Consider the following 27856-nt stretch of genomic DNA (forward strand, 5'->3'; position numbering starts at 1 on the left):
AAATTTTTCAAAATGTTCCGTTGTTTTTTCATTTTTTTTCGGTCTGTATCACTTTCTCTCGTCCATCCTGTCCCTATCTCCAGTAGTCTACACTTCCTCCGTCGCATCCCGCTACCAATTTATCAGTCCATCTACCTCTATCTTTCCATCTCCAAATCTCTTCCCCCCTCTCTCTATCACTGCAGAAGTTTAAAAAGGCCATTGTTTAATTTTATATCAGTCTATCTCCAGTCCTGTATCCTTTATACAGTGGATCTACCTTGTTTTCTCTCTCTCTCCCTCTCATTGTTTATTGTGTTTCTCTGAGTGTTAAAAATGCTTTTTGACTGTGGCTTTACAGTAGGACTCTGCTCCATATGGCACATCCCCCACTTCATAGTTCATACACAGAGCAAACACCTCTCTCACCCCCCCACTCTCCCTTTTTTACAGACAGCCACTCCTGAGACATCATCCTGTTATTTCCACTTTCCCCCCTTCTTTTTTCTCTCCCTCTCTCCCTCTCCAGGGTGAAGGAAAGAGTGAGAGACAGAGCGGGACGGGAGAGAGGTGTTGTCAAGAAGGGGCCTAGTGTTGCATAGAAACAGTGACTGGACTCCAGTCCAGTAGTACAGTGTCAGGGAGGGGGAATAAGATGGGGTTAAAACAGTACATACACACACACACACACACACACACACACACACACACACACACACACACACACACACACACACACACACACACACACACACACACACACACACACACACAGCATAATGCACACACACACACACACACACACACAGTATTATGCACACACACACACACACACACAGCATAATGCACACACACACACAGCATAATGCACACACACACACACACAGCATAATGCACACACACACACACAGCATAATACACACACACTCACACACACGCACACGCACACACACATACACACAGCATAATGCACACACACACATACATGGCAGAATTAATACACACACAAACAAACAAAGATGTGCAAACAAGCAGGCACACACGCACCAGTCTCACAAACACACACTTTCTCAGTCACTGACTGAGCGGCCCTGGAAACGCCCCGTCAGGTGAAGTAAAGCATAGCACAGTGTTGCAAAAAGGCAGAAATTAGTTTCCAGTCATCGAGACAGAGGATTAATGCAGCATAGACATAAACCCCAGGGGAGTGGGCCTGTGGACACACACACACACACACACACACACACACACACACACATACACAGTCACACTTACTGTATAAACGAGCACATGTGCACTCACACTCACTCACGCCCACACACACAAACACACATGCACTCACTCACTCACTCACTCACTCACTCACTCACTCACTCACTCACTCACTCACTCACTCACTCACACACACACACTCATAAACCAACAAAAGGATAAAATGCTTAGAGGGTGGGTCTTCAAGGGAGAACATCAGACACACTAATAATGATGTGGGTAGTGGGTACAAGTGTTAAGTGATGGGCCTACACACACACACACACGCAGATACACAGATACACTAATAAACACACTGACACTTATGAGGGCATAGTGGCGAGGAGGCTGGGTGGTAGAGGTGTTGTGGGAAACAAGTAGTATTCTCTTTTCCTGGGTCAACAGCAGACAAGAAAAGAGAGGAGAGGAGGAGAAGGGGAGAGGAGGAGAGGAAATGGATGAATGTGGTGGACCGAGGGAGATATTGACACACTCACTCTTTTTAATTTCCCACATCAAAGGGCTGTTTGAAGACACAGCTGGGGCAAGAAGAAAAGAAAGAGTGAAGTTAGTCACTCTCCCTCCCTCGTCCCCTCTCTCTCCTTCTCTCCGTCTGCCTACCATGATGGGGGTCTCCTGGGTGGTTCTGAGGCACTGAGAGTCTGTTAGACAATCTGCCAGTGGTGATCACTCATATCACTCATACACATTGTCACTCTATGTGTGTGAGTGAGAGGGAGGGGAAGCACATGTATGCAGTGTGTGTTTGTGTGCTCATGGGGGGCTATTTGTTGGGAAAGAAGGCCTATGTGCCATGGTGTGTGTATGTGTGTTAGGAGAAGGGGTAGTGTGTGTGTGTGCAAATGTGAGTGTGAGTGTGTGTGCATGTGTGTGGGTAATTAGTAGGCTGGTGGTGTGAGTGTGGTGTATATATGTGTACAAGAACATTAAGTTTGTGTGTGTGTGGCCTCGATGTGCTACCCATTACATCACCAATGTGCATAAACCTGCAACACATCAGAGACAACGGAACCTGTGACATGGTCTATACCGGCCGTGTGTGTGTGTGTTAAAATGTTAGTCAGAGGAACCTGTATCACGGCGTACTACAGCCCTCCCTATGTCTGTGACTGTGTCACGGCTTATTACAGCCCTCCCTATGTCTGTGACTGTGTCCCCACGTACTACAGCCCTCCATATGTCTGTGACTGTGTCACGGCGTACTACAGCCCTCCCTATGTCTGTGACTGGGTCGCGGCTTATTACAGCCCTCCCTATGTCTGTGACTGTGTCCCCACGTACTACAGCCCTCCATATGTCTGTGACTGTGTCGCGGCTTATTACAGCCCTCCCTATGTCTTTGACTGTGTCGCCCACGTACTACAGCCCTCCATATGTCTGTGACTGTGTCACGGCGTACTACAGCCCTCCCTATGTCTGTGACTGTGTCGCAGCTTATTACAGCCCTCCCTATGTCTGTGACTGTGTTCCCACGTACTACAGCCCTCCATATGTCTGTGACTGTGTCACGGCGTACTACAGACCTCCCTATGTCTGTGACTGTGTCACGGCGTACTACAGCCCTCCCTATGTCTGTGCCTGTGTCACCACTTACTACAGCCCTCCCTATGTCTGTGACTGTGTCACCACTTACAACAGCCCTCCCTATGTCTGTGACTGTGTCACGGCTTACTGCAGCCCTCCCTATGTCTGTGACTGTGTCACGGTTTACTACATCCCTCCACATGTCTGTGACTGTGTCACAGCTTACTACAGCCCTCCATATGTCTGTGACTGTGTCACGGCTTACTACAGCCCTCCATATGTCTGTGACTGTATCACGGCTTACTACAGCCCTCCATATATCTGTGACTGTGTCACGGTATACTACAGCCCTCCACATGTCTGTGACTGTGTCACGGCTTACTACAGCCCTCCATATGTCTGTGACTGTATCACGGCTTACTACAGCCCTCCATATGTCTGTGACTGTGTCACCACGTACTACAGCCCTCCCTATGTCTGTGACTGTGTCACCACGTACTACAGCCCTCCATTGGTTTGTGACTGTGTCACCACGTACTACAGCCCCCCATATGCCTGTGACTGTGTCACGGCGTACTACAGCCCTCCATATGTTTGTGACTGTGTCACCACGTACTACAGCCCTCCCTATGGCTGTGACTGTGTCACGGCGTACTACAGCCCTCCCTATGTCTATGACTGTGTCACTGCGTACTACAGCCCCCCATATGTCTGTGACTGTGTCACGGCGTACTACAGCCCTCTATATGTCTGAGACTGTGTCACGGGGTACTACAGCCCTCCATATGTCTGTGACTGTGTCACCGCGTACTACAGCCCCCCATATGTCTGTGAATGTGTCACCCCGTACTACAGCCCTCCATATGTCTGTGACTGTGTCACCGCGTACTACAGCCCCCCATATGTCTGTGAATGTGTCACCCCGTACTACAGCCCTCCATATGTCTGTGACTGTGTCACGGCGTACTACAGCCCTCCCTATGTCTGTGAGTGTGTCACGGCGTACTACAGCCCTACCTATGTCTGTGACTGTCACCACGTTCTACAGCCCCCCATATGGCTGTGACTGTGTCACAGCGTACTACAGCCCTCCCTATGTCTGTGACTGTGTCACGCGTACTACAGCCCTCCCTATGTCTGTGACTGTGTCACCACGTACTACAGGCCCCATATGTTTGTGACTGTGTCACGGCGTACTACAGCCCTCCCTATGTCTGTGACTGTGTCACGGCGTACTACAGCCCTCTATGTCTGTGACTGTCACAGCGTACTACAGCCCTCCCTATGTCTGTGACTGTGTCACCACGTACTACAGCCCCCCCATATGTCTGTGACTGTGTCACGGCGTACTACAGCCCCTCATATGTCTGTGACTGTGTCACCACGTACTACAGCCCTCCCTATGTCTGTGACTGTGTCACGGCGTACTACAGCCCTCCATATGTCTGTGACTGTGTCACGGCGTACTACAGCCCTCCCTATGTCTGTGACTGTGTCACGGCGTACTACAGCCCTCCCTATGTCTGTGACTGTGTCACCACGTACTACAGCCCTCCATATGTCTGTGACTGTGTCACGACGTACTACAGCCCTCCCTATGTCTGTGACTGTGTCACCACGTACTACAGCCCTCCCTATGTCTGTGACTGTGTCACCACGTACTACAGCCCTCCCTATGTCTGTGACTGTGTCACCACATACTACAGCCCTCCCTATGTCTGTGACTGTGTCACCACGTACTACAGCCCTCTGTATGTCTGTGACTGTGTCCGTATGTGTATGAAACATTAGTAAGACATCAAAGAGTGAGAGTAGGGAACCTGTGACATGGCCTTCCCTTGCCCTTCTGGCCAGACAAACCTGACTCACTTAGTCCAGCTTTACCGGGTTAGTCAATCTTTGCGTAGCCTTGACAAAGCCTGGCGCCGTGTAGTTCTGCACGCAACTGACTCTTACATGGTTTCCTCACTGTCATATGAAGCCTTTTGATGGGTCAGAGTGTCTGCTGGGTTTGATCCTTGTGCTCTGATTGGCTGGGAGCTGATCATCCCTGGTATACAATAAGGGCACATTTGAATCACTTCATAATATTTATCATACTTTTTTACATTTACATTTGAATATGTTGGTATTGTCCAAATAACCCTTCTGGTATTCCAATTGGTTTCTGGAGTGTAAAACTCCTGTTATAAATGACAGCATTGGTTACTGTATGTCTACTGTAAGTGACTGTAGTGTAATGGAGGTGAAGGTTAAGGCTCTGATCCTGCCGACCTCACAGCCTTGGATGTGTAAACAGAGGGAATGTTGAATATGACGCAACGCTGGAAACACAGGAAGCTCCAATTGCAAACGTGATTTTGGGAACCAATAATTTCATCATGCTGATATTGCTCCACCATTTCCTCCTCCAGGCAATTCCACCAAGCTGTAGAATAAACAGCGTTTACACTCAAAGGGAACGGACGAGAGGCCGACATAGTATACTACTGTTAATGTTTACTCTACTATGACTGGGTAGATGGACAACCCCTTAACTCTCTCCATTACCTCCGCCTTACTCCTCTCAGGCATCTCTCCCTCCATCCCCTCCCTCCATCCTTCCATTCCTGCCTCAGAGTGCATGATTCCAGTAGGGCATCCTATCTGACCACCTGTCCTGGTAACCCTAACTCACCACCCCCCTACATACACCATCATTTCCCCCCTACCCCCTCTCCCCACATGCCCTTTATGCATCTACGTACGTCAAAGAGCAAGTGAGTGTGTTGATGTTTTTTGGGAAAAAGAGAATGAACTAGTGACACAGGGATGATAGTCATTGGGTAATAAAGTGACGTCTCTCACTCTCTTTCTCACGGTCAGTGATCACAGTTAATGTGCTGTTGTCTTCCGTCCAAGAGATATACAGCACCCCCCCTCCTCCTCCACCTCCTACCCCCCTGCTCCCGCCCATTCACCCCCCTTCACCTCTGGCAAGTTTAGTTAGGAAAACTCCCCACGGATGTGATTTTCAAATTATTATCTCTTCCTTTCCATGTGTCTCTCTCTGCCTTCAACATGCAGACATGGCTGTGTTGTCTTGTCCTGTGTTGTGTTGTCCTGTGTTGTGTTTTGTTGTCCTGTGTTGTGTTGTCCTGTGTTGGGTTGTCCTGTGTTGTGTTTGGTTGTCCTGTGTTGTGTTGACTGTGTTGTGTTGACTGTGTTGTGTTGTCCTGTGTTGGGTTGTCCTGTGTTGTGTTGACTGTGTTGTGTTGGGTTGCCCTGTGTTGTGTTGTCCTGTGTTGTGTTGTCCTGTGTTGGGTTGTCCTGTGTTGTGTTGTCCTGTGTTGTGTTGTCCTGTGTTGTGTTGTCCTGTGTTGTGTTGTCCTGTGCTGTGTTGTGTTGGGTTGCCCTGTGTTGGGTTGCCCTGTGTTGTGTTGTGTTGTGTTGTCCTGTGTTGTGTTGTCCTGTGTTGTGTTGTCCTGTGTTGGGTTGCCCTGTGTTGTGTTGTGTTGTGTTGTGTTGTGTTGTTTTGTGTTGTCCTGTGTTGTCTTGCGTTGTTGTGTTGTGTTGTCCTGTGTTGTGTTGTCCTGTATTGGGTTGTGTTGTGATATGGTTGTCCTGTGTTGTTCTGTGTTGGGTTGTCCTGTGTTGTGTTTGGTTGTCCTGTGTTGTGTTGTCCTGTGTTGTGTTTGGTTGTCCTGTGTTGGGTTGTCCTGTGTTGTGTTGCCCTGTGTTGTGTTGTCCTGTGTTGGGTTGCCCTGTGTTGTGTTGTCCTGTGTTGTGTTGTCCTGTGTTGTGTTGTCCTGTGTTGGGTTGCCCTGTGTTGTGTTGTGTTATCCTGTGTTGTGTTGTGTTGCCCTGTGTTGTGTTGCCCTGTGTTGTGTTGTCCTGTGTTGTGTTGTCCTGTGTTGTGTTGTCCTGTGTTGGGTTGCCCTGTGTTGTGTTGTGTTGTGTTGTCCTGTGTTGTGTTGTCCTGTGTTGTGTTGTCCTGTGTTGGGTTGTCCTGTGTTGTGTTGTCCTGTGTTGTGTTGTCCTGTGTTGTGTTGTGTTGGGTTGCCCTGTGTTGTGTTGTGTTGTGTTGTCCTGTGTTGTGTTGTCCTGTGTTGTGTTGTCCTGTGTTGTGTTGCCCTGTGTTGTGTTGTCCTGTGTTGTGTTGTCCTGTGTTGGGTTGCCCTGTGTTGTGTTGTCCTGTGTTGTGTTGTCCTGTGTTGGGTTGTCCTGTGTTGTGTTGTCCTGTGTTGTGTTGTCCTGTGTTGTGTTGTCCTGTGTTGTGTTGTCCTGTGCTGTGTTGTGTTGGGTTGCCCTGTGTTGGGTTGCCCTGTGTTGTGTTGTGTTGTGTTGTCCTGTGTTGTGTTGTCCTGTGTTGTGTTGTCCTGTGTTGGGTTGCCCTGTGTTGTGTTGTGTTGTGTTGTGTTGTGTTGTTTTGTGTTGTCCTGTGTTGTCTTGCGTTGTTGTGTTGTGTTGTCCTGTGTTGTGTTGTCCTGTATTGGGTTGTGTTGTGATATGGTGCATCTGCTCTGCTCCCTTTTATTGGCTCATTAGAAGAGGACATTAACCAGCATCATTATTACAGTTGTCCTCTATCAGCTAACAGACTCTCTCTCTGCAAAGGAAGAAGGGATGAAAGAGAGAGTGAGGGAGAGAAACGAGAGTAGGAATGAACATAATTTAAGTCTGTTCTCTATTAAACTGAACTCTATGGTATGTGACAGAACAGTGTGTGTGTGACTGTGAGTGCCAGCCGAAAACCCTCTCCGTTCTTCCCTCCCTCTCGCTGTGCGTTGCGCTCCCGCTCACGTTCCCTCTCTCTCTTTCTCCCTCACTTCCAAGTTGTCTTGCATCTGCAAGTGAAGAAATCTATGAATGATTGAGTTGAAGCAATAGGTCAGAGACAGAGAGGGAGAGGAGGAAGGATGGGGGGAAGGGAGGGGAGAAGCAGGCAACCCACGCAAAAAGGAACTTTTTACTGTGCAAACACTCTTTCCATCTGCCCGGCTGTCTCCCTCCCTCTCGCTCTCTCCATCTCGGGCCAGTGTTAATGCGCTGGGGAAGCCACGCCAGTCTCAGAGCTCCCTCTCCTCTCACCGCCATTCTCAGTCGCTCTAAACATTCTTTCCTCCCCTGTCATTGTGTGTGTCCTGTCTGCATCTATCTCTCTCTCTCTCTCTCCATCTCTTCCATCTATCTTACCTTCTCTGTCCATCTTTGCCTTTCTCTGTCCATCTCTTCTGAATCTCTCTTACCTTCATCTTACCCTCTCTCTCTCTCTCTCTCCATCTCTTCCATATATTTTACCTTCTCTGTCCATCTCTTCTGAATCTCTCTTACCTTCATCTTACCCTCTCTCTCTCCCCTCCTGCAGGTGTGCCTTTAATACAATAGAAGTGTAACATGCTAGACAGTAGCCATACTTTTACAGAAGGCTTAATGATCTGTAAAGACAAGAAGCCCTAAACAAGAAAAACGACACATACAAAAACAGACCAAAGACATACAAAGACTGCACCCCACAATATAACAATACAACTCAACACAACTTCCTCAGCAGCCCAGTAACAGTTGATAGTTCTCATCAGCTGGCCTGGCTGGCTGCTACAACATCTCCCCAGAGTGACCCCACACTGCAACTCTAGGAGGTCTACTTGCAAAAAGAGAAAGACAGAGAGAAAATAAAAAGAGAGAGTGAGAAGGGGTCTTATTTTTAGCACATTCTTAAGCGTGTAGCAAAGTCACCCAGGAGACTTTACTTGAGCATTCTCTCTCTTTGTCAGTCTTCTCTCACCGTCTCTGTGAGTGTGTGTGTGTGTGTAGTGTAACAGAGCTGACCACCTCTGCTCTCTGTGCCATGCTCCCTGCGTCAGCCACACACTGAGTCTGATGTTATTCTACGGAAGCTGAGAGTTGCTGACAAACACCCCGGGGGGAGGAGAGGAGGAGGGCAGACGGACAAAGGAAGCAGGAATTCTGTGACGTCGCAGTCTGTCCCACTGAGTAACCGTGTCAACGTGCCCCCCCCCCCCCCCCCACACACACACACACACACTCACACACACACGCTTACGTCTGTTACAGAGTAATTAGAGCTCACAACACCTCAGTAATCTACCATTTAAACCATTTATAACCCCCCCCCCCCCCCTCCTTCTCTCCTCCCCATACATCTGACAGGTCTTGGTTGGGTGTCTGTCCACACTGACGCACATCAGCCCTTCCATCACCAGCCATTACAATAGAACCCACTAAACCCCAAGCATCATAAATCACACACAGATAACAACAGCAGATAACAAGGATTTATTCGAGTTTTTATGACTGCATGTGTACCTGTTCATTTTTCTATTTCCTTTCTGTGTGTGAATTAACTGCAGAATCTGTGAATTATCTTCATGTTTCATCATAACCGAATTGTAAATCTTTGTTTGTAGAGATTATATTAATCCTCAACGTATGAGTTTGCATTTATATGTTACTTACATGATACTGTGTAAAGACAAACGTCAATGTTTACATACACCCTGACCTGTCCAATCATTTCCTACTTCCTTAATATCAATGATGTAATAGGGTAGCGTGCATTCCGCCTGCATTCCCCTCGTTAATCATTATCAGACTTAGTAATAATGTGTTTCGGGTATTTTTCCGTTTAAAGATATCTTTAAACGGAAAAATACCCGAAACACATTATTATTATCTTCCAGGAAAACATCTTTCATTGTGTTTGACCTCTCTGCCCCCATTTCTCTCAACTCTCACTGTCTCACCTGTACAGTAACAACAATTGAAACTCACTAGGTTTTGTATGAAGCCCCTTAACCACATTCATCATAATCAGTTCAGTAACAGTCATCTTAACTCTTCTATTCTAGTGGAGAATGTTTATACGCACTTTGACCCTACTAATGCTCCCAATTACACACAACTTCTGCCGTAAGAGCAACAAACTCTTTACTGGCCTCCTTTTAACAATATCAGGCAGTGAGTCAGGGGCTGGAAATGAAAGTTATTCTTCAACATTCTATTTTTGTGTCAGTTTACATACACTACGATTACACACCCGCCCACTCTCTCTGTCTGTCTCCACCTCTCTGTCTGTCCTCTCCTTGTCTTCCTCGCTTTCTGTTTTTCTTTCTCTCCCTTTCTTTCTCCATACCTCTATCTCTATCCCTCACCTCAATCTCTTCCTGACTCACCATCTCCCCAGCTCTCTCTCACTCACTCACTCTTTCTCCATCTCTCTCTCCCCAACTCTCTCTCTCTCTCTCTACTACTCCATCTCCCTCTCCCCATCTCTCTTTCACTCCCTTTTTCTCCATCTCTCTCTCCCCAACTCTCTTTCTCTCCACTACTCCATCTCCCTCTCTGTGGGTCTATGAGAAGGTCAGTGTTGGTGTTAGTGGGGCCAGGTCGAGCTGGCCTGGCCTAGCCCTGGCTGTGTCAGTGTCTGTCTTGTATTAGCGACGCCCCTGCATCCGGATGGACCCCTTGCAGTGCCAGGAAGAATGTCTGGAATGTCAGGAATGCTCCCTGGTCATAGATAAGATGGAAATTCCCCAGGAATAGAGTGAAAGAACACAAGGGACAACAGATTTCTGAAAAACAGTTTTTGCTTTGTCATTATGGGGCATTGTGTGACAGAAAAAAAATGATTTAATACATTTTAGAATAAGGGTATTGATGAGGAGAAAAAAACGATTTAATACATTTTAGAATAAGGCTGTAACGTAACAAAATTTGGAAAAAGTCAAGGGGTCTGAATACTTTTCGAATGCACTGTATACATTTTTCAACCATTTTCCATCCCAAAAATGTTGACTAATCAAAGGCTTTGATTTCTGGTCACACAGATGGAAAAGGGGTCTTAGAAAACATCTACCAGAGAAATACTTAAAATGTATCAGAAATACATCTAAACACAGTAAAGACTCCCGTCTGCTAATTTCAAACACTTCTATTTTGTTTTGTAGAAATTCTTCTGCCTTCTGCAAGTTTAACCTTGTGCCTTGAAATTCCTTTACCAAAAACCCACACATCTTTAAGGCATTTTCGAATTTCTCTCCCTCATGAGGAGGGAGGATAATGAAAATTCACAGAAGTAACCGGTAAAGGTAGACCTATCAATTAGTTGTAGTGTTTTTACTGATATCAATTTTGTTAATGAAGTATTAAGTGATTAAAACTATTGAATTGTCTACCATGGGAAATCAAAGTAATCACAGATCACAGTTGGGTTCACATGTTTGAAGAGCACAGTACAATACAGTACAGTGCAACACAACACAGTACAGTATAGTATAGTTCAGTACAGGAGAGTTCAGTACAGTACTCAGTAGAGCACACTAGAGATTAGTACACTATAATGTACTGTACTGAAGTATACTCTACTTTACTCTACTGAAGTATACTGTACTGAACTCTACTATACTGAACTATACACTATTTTACTATACTGTACTGTACTGTACTGAATTCTACTCTACTGTTCTGTATTGAGTTCTAAAGGGCTGTACTTTGATGTCCAAACTTGTGAAACATAGATGTCATTCAAATAATAGCTAGGAGGATATTACAGTGCCTTGCAAAAGTATTCATCCCCCTTGGCATTTTTCCTATTTTGTTGCATTACACCCTGTAATTTAAATAGATTTTTATTTGGATTTCATTCAATGGAAACACAAAATAGTCCAAATTGGTGAAGTGAAATGAAACAAATCAAAAACATAAAATTGGTGCGTGCATAAGTATTCACCCCCTTTGCTATGAAGCCCCTAAATAAGATATTGTGCAACCAATTACCTTCAGAAATCACATAATTAGTTAAATAAAGTCCACCTGTGTGCAATCTAAGTGTCACATGATCTCTGTATATATACACCTGTTCTGAAAGGCCCCAGACTCTGCAACACCGCTAAGCAAGGGGCACCACCAAGCAAGTAGCACCATGAAGACCAAAGAGCTCTCCAAACAGGTCAGGGACAAAGTTGTGGAGAAGTACAGATCAGGGTTGGGTTTGAACATGCCACGGAGCACCACAACAAACCTGCCAAGAGAGGACCGCCCAGCAAAACTCACGGACCAGGCAAGGAGGGCATTAATCAGAAAGGCAACAAAGAGACCAAAGATAACCCTGAAGGAGCTGCAAAGCTCCACAGCGGAGATTGGAGTATCTGTCCATAGGACCACTTTAAGCCGTACACTCCATAGAGCTGTGCTTTATTGGCCAGAAAAAAGACATTGCTTTAAAAAAAAAAAACACGCAAACACGGTTGGTGTTCACCAAAATGCATCTGGGAGACTCCCCAAACATATGGAAGAAGGTACTCTGGTCAGATGAGACTAAAATGTAGTTTTTTGGCCATCAGGGAAAACGCTATGTCTGGTGCAAACCCAACACCTCTCATCACTTCAAGAACACCATTTTCATCGGCAGGGACTGGGAAACTGGTCAGAATTGAAGGAATGATGGATGGCGCTAAATACAGGGAAATTCTTGAGGGAAACCTGTTTCAGTCCGCCAGAGATTTGAGACTGGGACGGAGGTTCACCTTCCAGCAGGACAATGACGCTAAGTATACTGCTAAAGCAACACTTGAGTGGTTTAGGGGAAACATTTACATGTCTTGGAATGGCCTAGCCAAAGCCCAGACCTCAATCCAATTGAGAATCTGTGGTATGACTGAAAGATTGCTGTACACCAGCGGAACCCATCCAACTTGAAATGATACAAACCCCCAAAAATCTATTTTAATTCCAGGTTGTAAGGCAACAAAATAGGGAAAATACCAAGGGGGTGAATTCTTTCGCAAGCCACTGTACAGATGTATACCTTAGTGTACCTATTTAGGATACATCACCATGAAAAGAATGGCATTCATATCTGTAATTATGCATTTCTGTGTAGTACAGATCAGGGACCCATGATGAAATTCCATTACCTCAATTTTCTTAACGGGTGTAAATCGACTTCACTTACTGTAGTTCAATAACCGAAATAGATGTTTTCAAAGTAAATGTGTCATGTCATAGTTGACACCCCATTGTTTCTGCAGACAACGCTAAGAGTTTTTGGAAAACTTGGACACATAAAAAACAGAGGGAGATTTTATAGAAATTCTGTTACCAAACTTTGAATCTGTAAAATGTTTTGTGTAAATTGATAAAGGTAGTCCTTGTGCATAGAGTTGTATGGTTTGTTAAACTTTGAAATCAATGTTTTTTGTCTGGCATACATTTTAAGTGAAAAATCAGAGCCTCAGCAAAATTCCGTTACCGTGACAAAGAAAGAGAGAGGGATGATGAATGATAGAGGAGTGGGAGAGGACGACCCGATAGAGAAACAGAGGTAGGACACAAAGGCAACAGACAGACAGACCATAGCCAGGGGGAAGAGAGAGAAGTATGACACAGGAAGGACAAACACAGCTAATCTGTGTGTGATTGGGCAGGTCTGGCATTGAGGAGGAAGAGGAGGAGACGGTTGCATCACTACCTGATTTCTGAGTGGTGAGTCGTTAGCTGTGAGTGACAGCACCTCTGTGTGACTCAGTAAGCCCTTTCTCCTGTCCCACTTGCCTCCACTGTACCCTCTTTGTGACCGACTGGGTATCGAGCCTGGGTCACCCGTATGACTGAAGATAGTGTTCACCCCGCTGAGATAAAGCCTAGATGTTAGCTTGTGGGAGCTTACACGAGTCATCAGGTCTCAGACAAGTGATTTTAATTTAAGAATTCTGTTCCCAAGTATTATCATGCAGAATAGAGAGACGTGATCATGATCACGTGAAGCAGCCGTCTCACTTAAACCTAATTTGCTCCAGGGGTGCCATACTAATGTGGCTGACCCTGTAAAACAACACATTTCACTGTACCTATCCAGTGTATGTGAAAATAAACATACAGTATATATATATATATATATATATGTGTGTGTGTGTAAACCTCTGACTCCAAATAAAAAATTGGATGTAATAAATGTATCACTAGTCACTTTAAACAATGCCACTTTATATGATGTTTACATACCCTACATTACTCATCTCATATTTATATACTGTACTCTCTACTGCATCTTGACTATGCCGTTCGGCCATCGCTCATCTATATATTTATATGTACATATTCTTATTCATTCCTTTACACTTGTGTGTAAAAGGTAGTTGTTGTGAAATTGTTAGATTACTTGTTAGATATTACTCCATGGTAGGAACTAGAAGCACAAGCATTTCGCTACACTCACATTAACATCTTATTTTTTCTTCACCTTTATTTAACCAGGTAGGCTAGTTGAGAACAAGTTCCCATTTGCAACTGCGACCTGGCCAAGATAAAGCAAAGCAGTTTGACACATACGACAACAGAGTTACACACGGAATAAACAAACATACAATCAATAATACAGTAGAAAAATCTATATACAGCATATGCAAATGAGGTAGGATAAGGGAGGTAAGGCAATAAATAGGCCATGGTGGCAAAGTAATTACAATACAGCAATTAAAACCTGGAATGGTAGAATGTGCAGAAGATGAATGTGCAAGTTGAGATACTGGGGTGCAAAGGAGAAAGATAAATAAATAAATAAATACAGTATGGGGATGAGGTAGATTGGATGTGCTATTTACAGATGAGCTATGTACAGGTGCAGTGATCTGTGAGCTGCTCTGACAGCTGGTGCTTAAAGCTAGTGATGGAGGTAAGAGTCTCCAGCTTAGTGATTTTTGCAGTTCGTTACAGTCATTGGCAGCAGGGAACTGGAAGGAGAGGAGGCCGAAGGAAGAATTGACTTTGGGGGTGACCAGTGAGATATACCTGCTGGAGGGCGTGCTACGGGTGGGTACTGCTATGGTGACCAGTGAGCTGAGATAAGGCGGTGCTTTACCTAGCAGAGACTTGTAGATGACCTGGAGCCAGTGGGTTTGATGACGAGTATGAAGCGAGGGCCAGCCAACGAGAGTGTACAGGTCGCAGTGGTGGATAGTATATGGGGCTTTGGTGACAAAACGGATGGTACTGTGGTAGACTGCATCCAATTTGTTGAGTAGAGTGTTGGAGGCTATTTTGTAAATGACATCGCCGAAGTCGAGGATCGGTAGGATGATCAGTTTTACAAGGGTATTTTATTTTTGGCAGCATGAGTGAAGGATGCTTTGTTGCGAAATAGGAAGCCGATTCTATATTTAATTTTGGATTGGAGATGTTTAATGTGAGTCTGGAAGGAGAGTTTACAGTCTAACACCTAGATTTTTGTAGTTGTCTAAGTCAGAACTGTCAGAATCGTCCAGAGTAGTGATGCTGGCCCGCCGGGCAGGAGCGGGCAGCGATTGGTTGAAGAGCATGCATTTAGTTTTACTTGCATTTAAGAGCAGTTGGAGGCCACGGAAGGAGAGTTTGTATGGCATTGAAGCTAATCTGGAGGTTAGTTAACACAGTGTCCAAGAAGGGCCAGAGGTATACAGAATGGTGTTGTCTGCGTAGAGGTGGAACAACAAATCACCAGCAGCAAGCAGCGACATCATTGATGTATACAGAGAAGAGAGTCGGCCCGAGAATTGAACCCTGTGGCACCCCCATAGAGACTGCCGGAGGTCCGGACAACAGGCCCTCCGATTTGACATACTGAACTCTATCAGAGAATTAGTTGGTGAACTAGGTGAGGCAATCATTTGAGAAACCAAGGCTGTTGAGTCTGCCAATAAGAATCCTAACTTCCCTGAAAAGTTGCATATCACTATCACGGGGGCTGTTCGATGCTAATGCAGAACGCCACAGGAGGTTTTGGTGCTGGTCAAGGGCAGTCAGGTCTGGAGAGAACCAATGGCTATATCTGTTCCTGGTTCTAAATTTTTTGAACGGGGCGTGCTTATTTAAGATGGCGAGGAAGGCACTTTTAAAGAATAACCAGGCATCCTCTACTGGCAAGATGAGGTCAATATCCTTCCAGGATACCTGGGCCATGTTGTTTAGGACGGCCTGCTCGCATTTGACAGTGATGAGGGGTGGTCGTTTGACCGCAGACCCATTACGGATGCAGGCAATGAGGCAGTGATCACTGAGATCTTGGTTGAAAACAGCAGAGGTGTATTTGGAGGGCAAGTTGGTTAGGATGATATCTATGAGGGTGCTCGTGTTTACGGATTTGGGGTTGTACCTGGTGGGGATATTGATAATTTGTGTAAGATTGAGGGCATCAAGCTTAGATTGTAGGATGGCCGGGGTGTTAAGCATGTCACAGTTTAGGTCACCTAGCAGCATGAGCTCTGAAGATAAATGGGGGGCAATCAATTCACATATGGTGTCCAGGGCACAGCTGGGGGCAGATGGTGGTCTATAGCAAGCGGCAACAGTGAGAGACTTGTTTCTGGAAAGATGGATTTTTTAAAGTAGAAGTTCAAATTGTTTGGGTATAGACCTGGATAGTAAGACAGAACTCTGCAGGCTATCTCTGCAGTAGATTGCAACACCGCACCCTTTGGGAGTTCTATCTTGTCGAAAAATTTTATAGTTAGGGATGGAAATTTCAGGGTTTTTGGTGGACTTCCTAAGCCAGAATTCAGACACGACTAGGACATCTGGGTTGGCAGAGTGTGCTAAAGCAGTGAATAAAACAAACTTAGGGAGGAGGCTTCTAATGTTAACATGCATTTAACCAAGGCTTTTACAGTTACAGAAGTGAACAAATGAGAGCACATGGGGAGTAGGAGTGGAGCTAGGCACTGCAGGTCCTGGATTAACCTCTACATCCCCAGAGGAACAGAGGAGTAGGATGAGGGTACGGCTAAAGGCTATCAGGAGTGGTCGTTTAGTGCGTTCGGAGCAGAGAGTAAAAGGAGCAGGTTTCTGGGCGTAAGAGAATAGATCCAAGGCATAATGTACAGACAGAGGTATGGTAGGATGTGAGTACATTGGAGGTAAACCTAGGCATTGAGTAATGATGAGAGACATATTGTCTCTAGAGATGTTTAAACCAGGTGATGTCACCGCATATGTGGGAGGTGGAACTAAATGGTAGGTTAAGGCATATTGAGCAGGGCTAGAGGCTCTACAGCGAAATAAGACAATAATCACTAACCAGGACAGTAATGGGCAAGGCATATTGATATTAGGGAGAGGCATGCGTAGCCGGGTGATCAATAGGGGTCCAGTGAGTGGTTGGGCTGGCTGGAGACACGGCGATTCAGACAGTTAGCAGACTGGGGCTAGCAAGCTAGTAGAAGGGTCTTAGAGGGACGTCTCAATGGAGGAAAGTCTGTTTTGGCCTTCGCATGCAGTGACGTCGGTAGACGTCGGTCGTGATGGATTAGTAGGGTTCCGAGTAGCAGAGGGGTCCAAGTACACTTGGCAAAACAGGTATAGTGGCCCAAGAAATTGGCCGATGGATCTATACAGCTAACAGTCCAATATGCTCTAGATTCAGGGGTGGTCGCGATGTAGAGGCCAGTTGAGTACCCCCTTGAGGCGGGGTTCCGTGCCCCGTACCGGCAGTAGAAGGGGTCCAGGTATTGTCGCCCAGGAGTGGCTGATGGGCCACTTTAGCTAAACGGGAGAAAGGGCCTAGCATGGGTTAGCTTCAGGCTAATTGGTGCTTGCTCTGGGACCGACGTTAGCCAGTACTCAGATAGCAGCTAGCTAGCTGCGTAGATCTAGGTAAAAATGTCCAGAGCTTGCGGTAGGAATCCGGGGATATGGAGAGAAAATAGGTCCGGTATGCTCTGGTTTGAGTTGCGTTGTACAGACTGAGAGCTTTCCGAGCTAAAGGTTAGCTGCTGACTACTAGCTAGTAGCTAGTGAGCTGGCTAGCTTCTGCCGGGGATTTTGGATTCGAGGTGAATAATACTTTAGAAAAAAAACTGATCCGCTCCACATTGGGTGAGGCGGGTTGCAGGAGAGTGTTTTGAAATTGAGTTTTAGAAAAATATTTAAAAAAGATATGCAAAGAAAAATATATAAAAATATATATACACGGGACAAGACAAGACGAGGACAAAAGACTGCTACGCCATCTGGGAATCTGCTAACCATGTGTATGTGACCAATAAAATTTGATTTGATTTAATTTATTTCACTTATAATTCAATTTTAGTAAAACATTTCAGTCACATCTCACACCTGCATTTAGGCCTATCTGACCAATCAAACACAACTTTCTAACCCATTCCATAGCAAGCTGCTCTATCAGTGCTAATTGGTGGAGTAAATTAATGACCTCAAATGTAAAAACACTGTTGATTTTCCAGGTAAAAAAATGAACAAAAATGTACTATATGAACCATTACCTTTTTTGTTTGAACGAGATTAGAACTTTATTTTCTGTCAAGAACACCAGAAAAAAAAAGTTACTGTTGGAACTGAACAACTGGAATATAATTTATGTTCCAAACCTTGGTATTTACAGTTTAGTATAGTATAAATACTGTAGTAAAACTGTAGCATATACTATAGTAATTACTGCAGTGTTTTTGCGGACTGTAGTATACTGTAGTATTTATCAAATCAAATCAAAGTTATTTTGTCACGTGTGCCGTATACAACAGGTGTAACCCTTACAGTGAAATGCTTACTTACAGGCTCTAACCAATGGTGCAAAAAAGGTATGTGTGTGTGTAGGTAGGTAAAGAAATAAAACAACAGTAAAGACAAGCTATATACAGTAGCGAGGCTATAAAAGTAGCGAGGCTATAAAAGTAGCGAGGCTATAAAATATAAAAGTAGCGGGGCTATAAAATATAAAAGTAGCGGGGCTATAAAATATAAAAGTAGCGGGGCTATAAAATATAAAAGTAGCGAGGCTATAAAATATAAAAGTAGCGAGGCTATAAAATATAAAAGTAGCGGGGCTATAAAATATAAAAGTAGCGGGGCTATAAAATATAAAAGTAGCGGGGCTATAAAATATAAAAGTAGCGAGGCTATAAAATATAAAAGTAGCGGGGCTATAAAAGTAGCGAGGCTATAAAAGTAGCGGGGCTATAAAATATAAAAGTAGCGGGGCTATAAAATATAAAAGTAGCGGGGCTATAAAATATAAAAGTAGCGAGGCTATAAAATATAAAAGTAGCGAGGCTATAAAATATAAAAGTAGCGGGGCTATAAAATATAAAAGTAGCGGGGCTATAAAATATAAAAGTAGCGGGGCTATAAAATATAAAAGTAGCGAGGCTATAAAATATAAAAGTAGCGGGGCTATAAAAGTAGCGAGGCTATAAAAGTAGCGGGGCTATAAAATATAAAAGTAGCGAGGCTATAAAATATAAAAGTAGCGGGGCTATAAAATATAAAAGTAGCGGGGCTATAAAATATAAAAGTAGCGGGGCTATAAAATATAAAAGTAGCGAGGCTATAAAATATAAAAGTAGCGGGGCTATAAAAGTAGCGAGGCTATAAAATATAAAAGTAGCGAGGCTATAAAAGTAGCGGGGCTATAAAATATAAAAGTAGCGGGGCTATAAAATATAAAAGTAGCGAGGCTATAAAATATAAAAGTAGCGGGGCTATAAAAGTAGCGGGGCTATAAAATATAAAAGTAGCGAGGCTATAAAATATAAAAGTAGCGGGGCTATAAAATATAAAAGTAGCGGGGCTATAAAAGTAGCGGGGCTATAAAATATAAAAGTAGCGAGGCTATAAAATATAAAAGTAGCGGGGCTATAAAATATAAAAGTAGCGGGGCTATAAAATATAAAAGTAGCGGGGCTATAAAATATAAAAGTAGCGGGGCTATAAAATATAAAAGTAGCGAGGCTATAAAATATAAAAGTAGCGGGGCTATAAAAGTAGCGAGGCTATAAAATATAAAAGTAGCGAGGCTATAAAAGTAGCGAGGCTATAAAATATAAAAGTAGCGGGGCTATAAAAGTAGCGGCGCTACATACAGACTCCGGTTAGTCAGGCTTATTGAGGTAGTATGTACATGTAGGTATTGTTAAAGTGACTATGCATATATGATGAACAGAGAGTAGCAGAAGCGTAAAAAGAGGGGTTGGAGGGTGGTGGGACACAATGCAGATAGCCCGGTTTGCCAATGTGCGGGAGCACTGGTTGGTCGGGGCAATTTAGGTAGTATGTACAGTGGGGCAAAAAAGTATTTAGTCAGCCACCAATTGTGCAAGTTCTCCCACTTAAAAAGATGAGAGAGGCCTGTAATTTTCATCATAGGTACACTTCAACTATGACAGACAAAATGAGAAAAAAAATCCAGAAAACCACATTGTAGGATTTTTTATGAATTTATTTGCAAATTATGGTGGAAAATAAGTATTTGGTCACCTACAAACAAGCAAGATTTCTGGGTCTCACAGACCTGTAACTTCTTCTTTAAGAGGCTCCTCCGTCCTCCACTCGTTACCTGTATTAATGGCACCTGTTTGAACTTGTTATCAGTATAAAAGACACCTGTCCACAACCTCAAACAGTCACACTCCAAACTCCACTATGGCCAAGACCAAAGAGCTGTCAAAGGACACCAGAAACAAAATGGTAGACCTGCACCAGGCTGGGAAGACTGAATCTGCAATAGGTAAGCAGCTTGGTTTGAAGAAATCAACTGTGGGAGCAATTATTAGGAAATGGAAGACATACAAGACCACTGATAATCTCCCTCGATCTGGGGCTCCACGCAAGATCTCACCGCGTGGGGTCAAAATGATCACAAGAACGGTGAGCAAAAATCCCAGAACCACATGGGGGGACCTAGTGAATGACCTGCAGAGAGCTGGGACCAAAGTAACAAAGCCTACCATCAGTAACACACTACGCCGCCAGGGACTCAAATCCTGCAGTGCCAGACGTGTCCCCCTGCTTAAGCCAGTACATGTCCAGGCCCATCTGAAGTTTGCTAGAGAGCATTTGGATGATCCAGAAGAAGATTGGGATCATGTCATATGGTCATATGAAACCAAAATATAACTTTTTGGTAAAAACTCAACTCGTCGTGTTTGGAGGACAAAGAATGCTGAGTTACATCCAAAGAACACCATACCTACTGTGAAGCATGGGGGTGGAAACATCATGCTTTGGGGCTGTTTTTCTGCAAAGGGACCAGGACGACTGATCCATGTAAAGGAAAGAATGAATGGGGCCATGTATCGTGAGATTTTGAGTGAAAACCTCCTTCCATCAGCAAGGGCATTGAATATGAAACGTGGCTGGGTCTTTCAGCATGACAATGATCCCAAACACACCGCCCGGGCAACGAAGGAGTGGCTTCGTAAGAAGCATTTCAAGGTCCTGGAGTGGCCTAGCCAGTCTCCAGATCTCAACCCCATAGAAAATCTTTGGAGGGAGTTGAAAGTCTGTGTTGCCCAGCAACAGCCCCAAAACATCACTGCTCTAGAGGAGATCTGCATGGAGGAATGGGCCAAAATACCAGCAACAGTGTGTTAAAACCTTGTGAAGACTTACAGAAAACGTTTGACCTCTGCCATTGCCAAAAAAGCTATTTAACAAAGTATTGAGATAAACTTTTGTTATTGACCAAATACTTATTTTCCACCATAATTTGCATATACATTCATTAAAAATCCTACAATGTGATTTTCTGGAATTTTTTTCTCATTTTGTCTGTCAAAGTTGAAGTGTACCTATGATGAAAATTACAGGCCTCTCTCATATTTTTAAGTGGGAGAACTTGCACAAAGAGGGGTTGGGGGGGGGGGGGGATACACAATGCAAATAGTCCGGGTAACCATTTGGTTACCTGTTCAGGAGTCTCATGGCTTGGGGTGTAAAAACTGTTGAGAAGCCTTTTTGTCCCAGACTTGGCACTCCGGTACCGCTTGCCATGCGATAGTAGAGAGAACGGTCTATGACTGGGGTGGCTGGGGTCTTTGACAATTTTTAGGGCCTTCCTCTGACACCGCCTGGTGTAGAGGTCCTGGATGGCAGGCAGCTTACGCACTACTCTCTGAAGTGCCTTGCGGTCGGAGGCCGAGCAATTGCTATACCAGGCAGTGATGCAACCGGTCAGGATGCTCTCAATGTTGCAGCTGTAGAACCTTTTGAGGATCTCAGGACCCATGCCAAATCTTTTTAGTTTCCTGAGGGGGAATAGGCTTTGTCGTGCCCTCTTCTCGACTGTCTTGGTGTGTTTGGACCAATCTAGTTTGTTGTTGATGTGGACACCAAGGAATAAGGAAGCTCTCAACCTGCTCCACTACAGCCCCGTCGATGAGAATGGGGACGTGCTCGGTCCTCCTTTTCCTGTAGTCCACAATCATCTCCTTAGTCTTGGTTACGTTGAGGGATAGGTTGTTATTCTGGCACCACCCGGCCAGGTCTCTGACCTCCTCCCTATAGGCTGTCTCGTCGTTGTCGGTGATCAGGCTTACCACTGTTGTGTCGTCAGCAAACTGGTTTTGGAGTCGTGCCTGGCCATGCAGTCGTGAGACGAGACATCCGACGAGCTTCGGAGCCGGGGTAGTATGATTCAATCTCAGCCCTGTATTGACGCTTTGCCTGTTTGATGGTTCGTCGCAGGGCATAGCGGGATTTCTTGTAAGCTTCCGGGTTAGAGTCCCGCACCTTGAAAGCGGCAGCTCTACCCTTTAGCTCAGTGCGAATGATGCCTGTAATCCATGGCTTCTGGTTGGGGTATGTTCGTACAGTTCGACGTATGTTCGACGTCCTCAATGCACTTATTGATAAAGCCAGTGACTGATGTGGTGTACTCCTCAATGTCATCGGAAGAATCCCGGAACATGTTCCAGTCTGTGATAGCAAAGCAGTCCTGTAGTTTAGCATCTGCTTCATCTGACCATTTTTTTATAGACCGAGTCACTGGTGCTTCCTGCTTTAATTTTTGCTTGTAAGCAGGAATCAGGAGGATATAGTTATGGTCGGATTTACCAAATGGAGGGCGAGGGAGAGCTTTGTACACGTCTCTGTATGTGGAGTACAGGTGATCTAGATTTTTTTCCCTCTGGTTGCACATTTAACATGTTGATAGAGATTTGGTAGAACTGATTTAAGTTTCCCTGCATTAAAGTCTCCGGCCACGAGGAGCGCCGCCTCTGGGTGAGTGGTTTCCTGTTTGCTTATTTCCTTATACAGCTGACTGAGTGCGGTATTAGTGCCAGCATCTGTCTGTGGTGGTAAATAAACAGCCACGAAAAGTATAGCTGAGAACTCTCTAGGCAAGTAGTGTGGCCTGCAGTTTATCACAATATACTCAACTTCAAGCGAGCAAAATCTAGAGACTTCGTTGTCTTACCGGAGTGTGCTGTTCTATCCTGCCGGTGCAACGTGTATCCTGCTAGCTGAATATCCATGTCGTCATTCAGCCACGATTCCGTGTAGCATAGGATATTACAGTTTTTGATGTCCCGTTGGTAGGAAATTCGTGAAATCTTACCTCGTCAAGTTTATTGTCCAATGATTGCACGTTGGCGAGAAATATTGATGGTAATGGCAGCTTTCCTAGTTGCCTTCTGCGGGTCCGGATGCCTTCTTCCTCTGGGTCGCTTCCTTTTGCGAATAATTTGTATGTCTGCCCTGTGGGGTGTTTGGAGACTATTGTGTGAGTCCTGCTTGCTGCTGTTGTTGTTGTTGAATAAATCTTCGTCTAATCCGAGGTGAGTGATCGCTGTCCTGATATCCAGAAGCTCTTTTCTTCCGTAAGACACGGTTGCAGAAACATTATGTACAAAATAATTTACAAATATTGTGAAAAAAACACATACAAAAAAACACATAATAGCACAATTGGTTAGGAGACCGTAAAACGGCGGCCATCTCCTCCGGCGCCATTTTGCGTACTGTAGTATACTGTAGTATTTACTGTAGTGTTTTTGGGAACATTACTATAGTATTTACTAAAGTGTTTTAGCTCCATTATCTTTGACATAGAAGTGGAGGCTTTCTCCTAGAGGAAAACTACACTGGAGAAATACTAAGAGAGGACATTTTCCAAACCTGTAGGTAGGTAGTTTAGACTGGGTTCTGAATGGATAGTTCAGAGCTTCTGCTCTTTTCTATAACCTGTAGGTAGGTAGTTTAGACTGGGTTCTGAATGGATAGTTCAGAGCTTCTGCTCTTTTCTATAACCTGTAGGTAGGTAGTTTAGACTGGGTTCTGAATGGATAGTTCAGAGCTTCTGCTCTTTTCTATAACCTGTAGGTAGGTAGTTTGGACTGGGTTCTGAATGGATAGTTCAGAGCTTCTGCTCTTTTCTATAACCTGTAGGTAGGTAGTTTAGACTGGGTTCTGAATGGATAGTTCAGAGCTTCTGCTCTTTTCTATAACCTGTAGGTAGGTAGTTTAGACTGGGTTCTGAATGGATAGTTCAGAGCTTCTGCTCTTTTCTATAACCTGTAGGTAGGTAGTTTAGACTGGGTTCTGAATGGATAGTTCAGAGCTTCTGCTCTTTTCTATAACCTGTAGGTAGGTAGTTTAGACTGGGTTCTGAATGGATAGTTCAGAGCTTCTGCTCTTTTCTACAACCTGTAGGTAGGTAGTTTAGACTGGGTTCTGAATGGATAGTTCAGAGCTTCTGCTCTTTTCTATAACCTGTAGGTAGGTAGTTTAGACTGGGTTCTGAATGGATAGTTCAGAGCTTCTGCTCTTTTCTATAACCTGTAGGTAGGTAGTTTAGACTGGGTTCTGAATGGATAGTTCAGAGCTTCTGCTCTTTTCTATAACCTGTAGGTAGGTAGTTTAGACTGGGTTCTGAATGGATAGTTCAGAGCTTCTGCTCTTTTCTACAACCTGTAGGTAGGTAGTTTAGACTGGGTTCTGAATGGATAGTTCAGAGCTTCTGCTCTTTTCTACAACCTGTAGGGAACACAATATATAGTCTATACTTGGCATTTAGGTTCACTTATGGATGGAGGGGAATGGGCAAATTAAATATAAAAAAAACTGTAGTGTTTTTGAGGACTGTTATGTAGTATTTATTACAGTGTTTTTTGTTTGGATAATACGGTAATATTTACTATAGTATTCTACAGTATACTACAACATTCTATAGAAAATACTACACATGATCGAGGGATACTATTGTGTGTAGTACAGTAGTATTTTTTCATGTGGGCAGTGTGAGTCAGTAGGCCCAGTTCCTGTGCTGTCTCACTCCACTGTACCCTCTGTCTGCACTGACATCAGTGTACCCCCTAGCAGGGAAGGGACTCAAAACTGACATTGGATCACTTCCTATGAACAACTTCATCCAAATCCACATGAAGTGATTAGGCTAATCGCTGGGAGTCGCTGGGTCCTGAGCTGCACTCGGAGCAGCTAGGAGGCTTTAATCTCCTCTCTGTGCATGTTGGGGCTGATCTGGGAGCAGAAAGTAATGGTTTTAGGCAGAAGCTAAATAGCCAGGGGAGGGATCAAATTACTTTACCACCAGGGTAGTTCCCCCCGTTTCCCTTGGATTACATCACCTCCCAGGAGCCTTCATCCGTGAGCAAGCACATACCGCACGGCGAGGTGAGGCCTGATACTACACTGTAGGGTGGGTGGGGGGACTGTGGTCTATGATCTCTATATATGGTATGTACTGTACAGTAGTCTATATTTGATGATAGGGATGAGAAATGGTGTTGGGAGGAGTTTCATACACTATTTACCCTAGAAGCAATAGAAGGTGATCTGCTGCCTTATTGTATGTAACTGACGTTGGGTGTGTCGCTGTGTGTATGTTTGCAATATGTGTATGTGTGTTAGTAAAACTCACACCTGGCCTCAGCCCAGATATCACTGAGTTCATCATGTCATGTGGCAGTAAAGCAGCCTGCCCTACTGCCATATACAATCCCCTAATGTGTTGTATCTGGTACAACAATCAATGATTCCTCTAATACTGTATAAGTAAGCGGAAGCCATGTGTCACGCCCTGGTCATAGAGAGGGTTTTATTCTCTATTTTGGTTAGGCCAGGGTGTGACTAGGATGGGCATTCTAGTTTCTTTATTTCTATGTTTTCTATTGCTTTGTGTTTGGCCGGGTGTAGTTCTCAATCAGAGGCAGCTGTCTATCATTGTCTCTGATTGAGAATCATACTTAGGCAGCTTTTTCCCACCTGTGTTTTGTGGGTAGTTGTTTTCTGTTTCGTGTTTCTGCACCTGACAGAACTGTTTGTTGTCGGTTTGCTCTTTGTTATTTTGTTCAGTTTGAAAATAAATATCATGAACTTGTACCACGCTGCACTTTGGTCCACTCCTTCTTCATCAGACGAGTGTTACAGAACTACCCACCACCAACGGACCAAGCAGCGTGGTAAGGAGGAGCAGCGTGTAATGGACTCCTGGACATGGGAGGAAATCCTGGACGAGAAAGGACCCTGGAGGCAGGCTGGGGAGTATCGCTGTCCACGGGAGGAACTGGAAGCAGCTAAAGCTGAGAGGCAGCGTTATGAGGGTACACGGCTGGCAAGGAAGCCCGAGAGGCAGCCCCAACCTTTTTTGGGGAGGGGGGCATGGTAGAGTCAGGTTGGAGACCTGAGCCAACTCCCCGTGCTTACCGTGGCGGGTGTCGTACTGGTCAGGCACCGTGTTATGCGGTGGAGCGCACGGTGTCTCTAGTACGTGTTCTTAGCCTGGTGCGCTACATCCCAGCTCCCCGGATCTGCCGGGCTAGCGTGAGCATCCAGCCAGAAAGAATTGTGCCAGTCCTGCTCTCCAGACCTCCAGTACGTTTCTACGGCCCAGGATATCCTGCGTCGGCTCTGCACACTGTGTCTCCAGTGCGTCTGCACAGCCCAGTGCGTCCTGTGCCTGCACCCCGCACGTGCCGGGCCAAAGTCACCATCCAGCCAGGACGGGTTGTGCAGGCTCTTAGCTCGAGACCTCCAGTGCGCCTCCACGGCCCAGTGTATCCGGTGCCTCTGTCAAGGACAGGGCCTCCTGTATGTCTCCCCAGCCTGGTGAGCCCTGTGGCAGCTCCATGTACCAGACTGCCCATACGTCTCCTCCCTCCAGTGATGATCCATGGCAAGAAGCCTCCAGTGATGATCCATGGCACGAAGCCTCCAGTGATGATCCATGGCACGAAGCCTCCAGTGAGTAGTCATGGCAGGAAGCCTCCAGTGAGTAGTCATGGCAGGAAGCCTCCAGTGAGTAGTCATGGCAGGAAGCCTCCAGTGAGGAGTCATGGCACGAAGCCTCCAACGACTGCCTCCTATCCGGAGCCTCCAGCGACGGTCTCCAGTCCGGAGCCTCCAGAGACGATCTCCAGTCCAGAGCCTCCAGCAACGACGGTGCCCAGTCCGGAGCCTCCAGCAACGGGGGTGCCCAGTCCGGAGCCTCCAGCAACGGGGGTGCCCAGTCCGGAGCCTCCAGCAACGGGGGTGCCCAGTCCGGAGCCTCCAGCAACGACGGTGCCCAGTCTGGAGCCTCCAGCAACGAGGGTGCCCAGTCTGGAGCCTCCAGCAACGAGGGTGCCCAGTCCGGAGCCTCCAGCAACGGGGGTGCCCAGTCCGGAGCCTCCAGCAACGGGGGTGCCCAGTCCGGAGCCTCCAGCAACGGGGGTGCCCAGTCCGGAGCCTCCAGCAACGGGGGTGCCCAGTCCGGAGCCTCCAGCAACGGGGGTGCCCAGTCCGGAGCCTCCAGCAACGGGGGTGCCCAGTCCGGAGCCTCCAGCAACGGGGGTGCCCAGTCCGGAGCCTCCAGCAACGGGGGTGCCCAGTCCGGAGCCTCCAGCAACGGGGTTGCCAAATCCGGAGCCTCCAGCAACGAGGTTGCCAAATCCGGAGCCTCCAGCAACGAGGTTGCCAAATCCGGAGCCTCCAGCAACGAGGGTGCCCAGTCCGGGGCCCGCTACGAGGGTCCCCAGTCCGGAATAGGCGGCAAGGGTTCCCGCACCTGAGGCGCCACCAAAGTGGGGAGAAACCGAGGCGGAGGGGGGTCTACGTCCCGCACCAGAGCCGCCGCCGTAAAGGAGGCCCACCCGGACCCTCCCCTTTAGAGTCAGGTTTTGCGGTCGGAGTACACACCTTTGTGGGGGGTACTGTCACGCCCTGGCCATAGAGAGGGTTTTATTCTCTATTTTGGTTAGGCCAGAGTGTGACTAGGGTGGGCATTCTAGTTTCTTTATTTCTATGTTTTCTATTTCTTTGTGTTTGGCCGGGTGTAGTTCTCAATCAGAGGCAGCTGTCTATCGTTGTCTCTGAT

At 45.7% G+C, this 27856-nt stretch overlaps 1 pseudogene; it reads left to right on the forward strand.

Annotated features, from left to right (window-relative positions):
• The first annotated feature begins 2006 nt into the window (after positions 1-2006).
• On the forward strand, positions 2007-27621 carry LOC149984892 (uncharacterized; annotated as a pseudogene).
• Positions 27622-27856: the final 235 nt, after the last annotated feature.

Source organism: Oncorhynchus mykiss, chromosome 2 (assembly GCF_057628025.1).
Source record: "Oncorhynchus mykiss isolate SJ-2025 chromosome 2, ASM5762802v1, whole genome shotgun sequence".
Taxonomy (NCBI): Eukaryota; Metazoa; Chordata; class Actinopteri; order Salmoniformes; family Salmonidae; genus Oncorhynchus; species Oncorhynchus mykiss.